The sequence below is a fragment of the Rhipicephalus microplus genome, chromosome 7 (assembly GCF_043290135.1).
Source record: "Rhipicephalus microplus isolate Deutch F79 chromosome 7, USDA_Rmic, whole genome shotgun sequence".
Taxonomy (NCBI): Eukaryota; Metazoa; Arthropoda; class Arachnida; order Ixodida; family Ixodidae; genus Rhipicephalus; species Rhipicephalus microplus.
In genome coordinates this window covers 28,129,223-28,136,739 of record NC_134706.1, presented here as the reverse complement: position 1 = coordinate 28,136,739, position 7,517 = coordinate 28,129,223, and the positions used below count along the sequence as shown (strand labels likewise).

General features: G+C 45.2%; 1 long non-coding RNA gene across 3 annotated transcripts; it reads right to left on the bottom strand.

The window, feature by feature from the left end:
* Positions 1-1,610: 1,610 nt before the first annotated feature.
* Positions 1,611-5,013, bottom strand: LOC142767372 (uncharacterized). Of its 3 annotated transcripts, none has more exons than XR_012884842.1 (3): positions 4,718-5,013; positions 3,414-3,745; positions 1,611-2,076 (listed from the first exon to the last, which is right to left on the bottom strand). It is a non-coding gene; the product is annotated as an uncharacterized LOC142767372 (long non-coding RNA). The 3 variants fall into 3 exon arrangements; XR_012884841.1 differs by having other exon boundaries at positions 3,667-3,745; XR_012884843.1 differs by lacking the exon at positions 1,611-2,076 and adding an exon at positions 2,085-2,288.
* Positions 5,014-7,517: the final 2,504 nt, after the last annotated feature.

Here is a 7,517-nt window from a genome sequence, read left to right as displayed (position 1 = left end):
CGGCGGCGGCTGCATTGCCGATGGAGGCGGAAATGTTGTAGGCCCGTGTGCCCAGATTTGGGTGCACGTTAAAGAACCCCACAGGTGGCCGAAATTTCCGAAGCCCTCCACTACGGCGTCTCTCTTAATCACATGGTAGTATTGGGACGTCAAACACCACATATCAATCAATCAATCAATCAATCAATTCATTAATATTTCCCACATAATTCTTAAGTTCATTGTATGCTGGCATTTTTCACAGGCTTGTTTGAAAAAAAAATGACTGCTCCGAATTCGCGGCAATGGCCTAATAGGAGTGACGCAAATGTGGGACTGTATAATAAAGAAGCTATATATGCTACACCCGACACTTGTTAGACAACACATATATTCGGATGCACTATCGGTCGGAGATGTTAGCAAATTATCTGCAAGAGTTACAGCGATGACTGGGGCAGGAGCCGACATTCTTTAGAAGTGAACTCCTCCTTACGCACGATGGGTCGTACGTCCCATGTTTGTACTAGTATAGCCACCTTTCGTTTAGTCCTTGGAAGGTCCGCTGGATGGCAGTATTTTTATATGATGAATATATGATGAAAAGATGCGAGATGGCGGTATTTAAAGTGTTCACTAGACAGACAGACAGACAGACAGACAGACAGACAGACAGACAGACAGACAGACAGACAGACAGACAGACAGACATACAGACAGACCGACATACAGACAGACAGACAGACAAACAGACAGACAGACAGACAGACAGACAGACAGACAGACAGACAGACAGACAGACCGACATACAGACAGACAGACAGACAGACAGACAGACAGACAGACATACAGACAGACAGACAAACAGACAGACAGACAGACAGACAGACAGACAGACCGACATACAGACAGACAGACAGACAGACAGACAGACAGACAGACAAGTCAGACAGACCGACATACAGACAGTAAGACAAGTGAGACAGACCGACATACACGAACGTACGGGCGGACGGACACACGGACGGTCGCTTCTTCCCACTTATCATTCACTCCGTGGAGGAGGAGAAGGAACAAACTTTATTATAAGCAACCAGCAGGTTTAGGTGGCCGGGCCTAAGCCTCCCATGAGGGGACGTTATGCTGTGATTTTTTTTTCTTTGGGTTGCGGCAAGGTGAACAGTACATCCGCAGCTTCGCACGCTCAATGTACTGCTGAATGGGGAGAAGCAGTCTGCGAGGATTTGCGAGCAGACGGTCGACTCAGAAGCAGATTGATTTGTGCGGTTTAACGTCCCAAAACCACCATATGATTATGAGAGACGCCGTAGTGGAAGGCTCCGGAAATTTAGACCACCTGGGGTTCACTCTAAGCCAAAACGGAGCAACAGGGGTATAGGGGTTGCTCCTTTCAGGGAGCAATTGCATTGCCACTCCCATTACTCTCCTAAAAGGAGTAACTGCAGAGGGAGGAACCGTTGCTCTCCTTTCAGTTCCTCCTTCGGGGGATGAACAGTTACTCCCTCCAGTTCCTCCCTGCAGACCAACAGTTACTCCCACCAGTTGCTCCCTGCCGACCAACCCTTACTCCCACCAGTTGCTCTTCTAAGACCAACAGTTACTCTTTACCGTTCCTCCCACGTGTTTGCAGTTACTCTCTGAAAACCAACTGCACATGCTTCCAGTTACTCCTTGGGGAAATGAGTATTTATCTCGAGTATGCTTGTCACACGCTTAACACATGGCGAGAGCTCCTTGGAAGAGCACTGCTTGGGTGCTTCTAACACAAAAAGTGGACAATATTGAAAGGAAAATAAATGCTTTATTGTTCTTTTTATGAGGCGACGTGTGACCACACGTAAAAGTAGACTTCGCCACACCACAGCCAGCACTAAACAAACACCATAATACATCAAAGGTTTTCTGCGTCATCCGTGGAAAAACAATCTTGAATTTCTAGCATAGGGCAGTCTGTGTCATCATTGGTGAGAGAAGGGCAACTTCTCCAATTCTGAAGAACTCAAGTTTCGCAGCTGGTGTTTCCATCAGGCTAGCGCAGCAGAACGTCACCGCAGGCATATGTGAAGCATCTCATTGCTGCAAGAAAAAAAATAGAAGTGTGAGGTTAAACATGCCAGAATCAATTCATAACAATGAGTCACACACACTGCAGCAGCGCTTACATTCTAGGATGTCTACTGCAAAACGAAATGTGAAAAAAAGGAAGGTTTGGCCAAACTTTACTTGGCAAACCATATAAATGCTGATGTGGTAGACGCTCTTCACATGATGTCTCGGACAGCAATATTCTGGAAGAAAATGTGCAGCACCTCAACAAGGCATATTTGCAGCAGTTAAAGATACCCTTAGGTTCAGTTAACGTGTTTCCTATACACAGCTGAGTTACATTTCTATGAGCCCAGTCACCAATGGGCATTCTAAATGAGGTCATGTGTGTGGCAGATAACACGTACTGTCCGCTCATGTTAAAATACTTATTTAGCTCGTGCACATAGTTGCTCTCGATTCTACTGTTCTATCATACGCTGCTGCGTCTTGAATTGTGCAATACCTGTAGGCACAAGCCAAGCATGCAAAGCCTGCTTGAAAGCAACAATTTGCAGAGGCTACATGATAATCTTCAGTATATTTCTTTGTACCTGACGCAAACGGCTGGACAAAACTATAGACAAATAAATGTAGACCGTGCTACCTTCAAAAAATGCTTTAAATTAAGAAAACTAGGGTGCATTTGTTCACTCGGTTGACGAGTCACAGCCACGAGATATGTAAACGAAGCAATATATCTTAAGGCATGCACAGATATTCTGATTCTTTGTTTGACAGTGTCACAGATAGCTTGCCAATACATATATATTTGAGAGCAACAAGATGTGAAGCTTTTATTAGTTCAACGTCTTGTTGGTTCACAGCCAAACAGGTTACTGCTTGTTAGACAAATTGGAATAAGCACACCATGGTTTCCAAAAAAAAAGCATTATTAGAAGTTAGCTCCCGGTGTGAATGTCTGCCTATTTGTTTTGTACTGCCTTCTACATGTGCCACAAAGACATTTGTTGAGGATGTGCTACCAGTCAAGCCAAGATCGCATACTTGGTCAATGTGATGGAAATACAAACATTAGAAACACTGCCACCTCTGGTAAGAGCATAACACTTCAGTATCTTGGACTAGCAAAGAGGTGCACAAGAAAGTTAAGCCCACTCTTGCGGAACTTTGAACGCGAATATTTCAGAGTGGGGGAGGTCAACATGCTGTGGCACTTTTAAACTCACGAAACATCTGCAGAAAACAGGGTAAAGGCAAGTCAAGAAACGCTGTTATGAAGGCCTGCGCATGGACAGCTTTGTGAATCTAGGCCCAAGTGTTATGCTTTGTGCAAGCCAAAATCCATGTAAATAGGGAAAGCATACTTTTAGGAGTACCAGCGTAAACAAATCTTGGCAGTTGGCTTTTTAGTACAAACAGCAATCCCTGCAATGAAAACAAACATTTTATCTTAACGGTAACAGTGTGAGCACACACACGGGCCAGCGGAGCCATGTCGAATTGTCAGTGCCAGTGTAACCATGTGGCATAATGAACTTATTCTCTGGCCAACACATGCACAGTTTGCCCCTAAAAAGCGATGCTTTCATATACGTAGTACAAAAAGTCTGCACTTACCAAAATTCACTTGCTTTCTGTACTTTAGCATCGTTGGGAGCATCTTTATCTGCAGTATAACCAAATTTGTGTCATATCCCTGAAAAAAAAAGTAAAAGACATGCATCAAATATTGTTTCATTTGGTAGCAGTGAAGTCAGGTTAAGAACAGCCAAGTGGGAATCAGCCGAATTATGTGCATGCGGCAAATCCCAAACGGCGTTATTGAGGTTGTCGAAATTTTCGTCGATTGGTATTAACGTCGATATGTGACTTCAACGGCATGCCAAGTTTTCACAGCGCATAAAGATTTCATGATGCAGAATAATGACAGCGCTAACGAGAACATACAGCATTTATGATTGTCTTTTACAATATTCAGTTTTGCTAAGGTTTTACATCACTAAAGAAATCTGAAAGATTTGGGTCATTCCTCCTCCAATTGTTCTGTCAATATGTAAACTGCTCGCTTGATGGTGCGCTTATAAAATAGTACGTTCAGCGCAGAGGTGAAGCAAGTGACGCAGTGATGTGGGCAGATTTTTTTTTTTTTAGGCGTGCGGGGAGGGGGGGGGGGGGGTCCGCTTATCTGAATAGGCCGGGCAAGCGAATATGGTCGTCAATTTGGGCTCCCTACGCCCGGCCTAAAAAAATTTTGTGCGCAACCGCCTGGCTATGCCAGTGAAGTGATGCGACAATGATTTGTTCACTTACTGATTTACATACACTTTACATCTCTAAAAAATGCGGCCCAAGGCCCCAACACTCAGCCGTTAACATTACATAAAGCCAATGGTAGAAAAGTGCCAGTATGAATGCAGCTACAACCCCGCCCCAATGTTTTTTCAAGCGAGGTAGTGTTGCGGAAATGAACTTTTAACTGCAAAAGTACACTGGCACTGCAGTGGTGACAGGGGAAGCAAGAGGGTATGCAGGCGGTAATAGAGGTAATTTAGTCCGATACGGCTAGCAATGGATACGGTGAATAAGAGCAAATCATTTCTCTTTCAATAGCGCAACCACTCAACAATGTATTGTAAGAGCATTAAATGTTGCTGGAAATGCCACTCACCTGCACGCTGATGCATGCTCGGTCCTTTGTCCGACGAGCGAACAGGCTTGCAGATAGCTGAAGACGTGTTTACGATGTGTTTGTTCCACCCAGCAGCAAAATCCACAACTACTTCGCGCTCCATAAAGATAAATATACACTAACCTTCATCACGAATAAGCAGAAACGCAAATCTGCGGCACACACACACGATCAAAACATAGCTCACAAGCTCGCCCGTCCATGTGCTCGCCAACCACAGACCATATGAAAATGAGTAAGTAGTGCGAACGGGAACCTAGTTGCGCCGAAAAAAAAAAAACGTCCAGCAGTGGCAGCACAGGCGTCAGCGCAATAATTTCAGTGTGTTCTCCTAATACAAATATAAAAAAAACTGAGGTACACTAAAACTCATAAATAAATATAAAAAGTTGAGTGTAATTTTTATTTAGTGCTAGTCAACATAAACACTGAATAAAAATTACTTTGAAACTTACATCGTTTGCTACACCAGCGCCACTTTTGTCGTGCGGGCGCAGATGGCGCAGATTTGTCATTCTGCCCTCAAACTACACGGTGAAGCGTGCTACTAAGTGTATGGCTGATGAGAAGCGCGTCTGGGTCCGCTTTTTTTTTTCTTCTCCGATATATCTGGGCGGGGGGGGGGGGGGGGTGCTCCTTATGCACGTGTTTCGGTGCTTGATCGACTTTGACGCCCTTACTTCGCGGACGAACGGCGTGTCTAGGCTTTTTTTATCGTTGTTTTGCACGTGTTTCGGCATTCGGTCCGCTTTGACGTGCCAACTCTCCATTCTGCTGCTGCGTGTGTTAGGTATTTCCGTACTGTATTCTCAGGCCTTCTGTGTTCAGCCAGCGCTGCTATCTTATTATCTACGGATGCTAAAATAAATCACTGTTTTGGCTTGGTGAAGTTTGGCACACAGAACAAACAATAATCTGGCCCATAAATATCAATGTGGGCGGCATGCATATTTGTGTGCGGTGTCCTGCCGGGGAGTAACCGTTGCGTGACGAGAGCATTTACAGCGGTTCCTCCTTCCGTTGCTCCCTTACAAACTTAAGGTGAATACAGTTGCTCCCCCATTCTCGAACAAGTCGGCCATCTTGTTCCGCTTGGTCTTTTCGGAGAGTAACAGTCGGTCTGAAGGAGTAAAAACAGCCGTTGCTCCCATTTTGGCCATTTTTGGCTTAGAGTGTTCTTTAACGTGCGCCCAAATCTGAGCACACGGGCCTACAACATTTCCGCCTCCATCGGAAATGCAGCCGCCGCAGCCGGGAATCGAACCCGCGACCTGCGGGTCAGCAGCCGAGTACCTTAGCCACTAGACCACCGCGGCGGGGCGACTCAGAAGCAGACGATTTACAGAGAAGCAGACGAGGAAGCAGACGACAGCGTTCAAGCAGCTACCGAGGTTGCACCCTTTTCGGGCAACTTTGCACAGTCCCACCGCAACGTGAACGCTCACCTCAACAATGCGGATGTTTAAGTAACACCCGTACCCCACGAGCACAAAAAGTGACATCAACTTTGTAATAACTCATGACTTAATGCCTGCGCGGTACTACGCGGGAAAGACAAATGGCATTCAACTTAGTGCCATTCTTCAACTAATGCCTTCCCTAGAAACCATTCCACTGAGAAATGCCTACTCTCGACACCAATGCTTCGACGCAAGTCCGTGGTGCGGCCATAGAGTTTCTTAATATACACTAGAGGGAACTCTGGCGCTAGTGTCTAAGGGAGCTGCAACACACGGCGCTTCAGCGAGCATGGGAATGACGGGTAGTACACACATTTGTCTAATTTTCGTACTTCTGGCCTGCTTCTGGCTCCGTGTGTGTTCGTGTGGCTTGGAGTTGTTTTTTCACGAAAACATAAATTAACAAATGTTCACCGTTTGCGCTTCACAACCTTATTCTTTTAGGCTTACCATTTTAAATCAAGTGACTAAGTTCAAAAGGGTTCGTTCTTTCTTTCAAAACAAAACCGAAACACAGCAATAAACGAAGCCGCAAGTACGATTCGCCACCCGCAAGTACGAAGACTAGGCAAATGTGTGTACCACTCATCATTCCCATGGTCGCTAAACGATCGCAGCGCCAGAGTGCCTTCTAGTTAATTTTGGGAAACTCTATGGGTGCGGTGGTTTGCCAACATTATATCACATTTCTTGGGAGTGTGCCCGAAAGCCAGATAATTTGAAATCTTTTTTTTTTTCAGGCCACACCATTGTAGGAAGTTCGGAGCAGTGGGAGGCACAGCTTGCCAGCTCGGACCCAGAGATGCAATTAGCGCTGCCGAGTCGCGTCAAGCGAGCGTAGCAAGCCAGTGGGGCCCTGGACTTGGAGCCTCCAGCAGCGAGCTTCTGTGTACCCCCTTTTTCTACGCCTTCCTCAAAATAAAGTTTTGGTCTTCTTTCTGAGTGCAGTACGCATAAAACAGAAGTAGCATCTGTTATGCAAAAAAATTTGTACACACGAGTTTTAACACATAGCGTGTTATTTCCTAGTTGCACTATAGCGACATTTACTTTGGAATCGCATCGGTTTCGACAGAACAGGGACCGCGTCCGATTCAACAGGCTCCACATTGAATATACAATGGCCGAAGTTGTTGTGGTCGGTCGTATTGTCGTAAAATGGAGGAAAACACTGAAGCTAATAGCAACAAAATATGATTACTTCTACGTTTCACTGTCTGTGAACGCAGAGTAGAGTTGTTAAAAAGGCATTTATATTTTATTGTTACTTTAAAGTTGCTCACTTCGAAAGTAACTGCAACTGGCATCGTGTCAAATGC